At 36.3% G+C, this 652-nt stretch overlaps 1 protein-coding gene across 1 annotated transcript in view; it reads right to left on the reverse strand.

Annotated features, from left to right (window-relative positions):
• pdik1l (PDLIM1 interacting kinase 1 like) overlaps positions 1–652 on the reverse strand; it is a 9,196-nt gene that overhangs the window by 6,117 nt on the left and 2,427 nt on the right. The gene's annotated exons all lie outside the window — the stretch shown is intronic.

Genomic DNA, 652 nt, shown 5'->3' on the forward strand with positions numbered 1-652 from the left:
TTTTTTTTTTAATGTGGTCATTGCAAAATCAACTGCCACCATAAACGCATCCCGAAAGACACTCAGGGAGTTCTATGAAAACACTTTAAAGTTTAAGGTCATTCTTTCTTAAGTGGTGTGTTTTATATTAAATTCCATGTTGAATAACGGTATGTTGGAAATTATTTCCTTTTATTCAACAAGAAATTAATTTTTTGCAGCATACTGAAAGCAGCAGAAATGCAGAACAGAGAACACTTTAATATCTGAATATTTATCGCAAGTAATATTGTTATCGTGACATTCAACAATGTTATCGGATATTTTCCTCATATCGTGCAGCCCTAGTTAGTTTTCTATCCATTCTATTTCTGTATCATTTACTTTCTATGGAATCTCATTCTGTATGACTGGTTGATTCAAGAAGACTTATCAGGTCCTCTGTCAGGCCAGCACCCCTGTGAGTCTGTAATACCCATTAACACCAGAAAACTCATTGCTGTAAGATAAATTAAGACCACACATCATCATCATCATTATTATTAATATTATCATCATCAGATCCATGTCACGTTGCCTCCACCAGAGGAAAGGTTATGGTGTAATCCAATGTTTCCCAAACTTGGGGTCGGGACCCAAATTGGGTCGCAGACCCGTTTTTTTGGGTCGCCAA

Source organism: Etheostoma spectabile, unplaced genomic scaffold (genome assembly GCF_008692095.1).
Source record: "Etheostoma spectabile isolate EspeVRDwgs_2016 unplaced genomic scaffold, UIUC_Espe_1.0 scaffold340, whole genome shotgun sequence".
Lineage (NCBI taxonomy): Eukaryota > Metazoa > Chordata > Actinopteri > Perciformes > Percidae > Etheostoma > Etheostoma spectabile.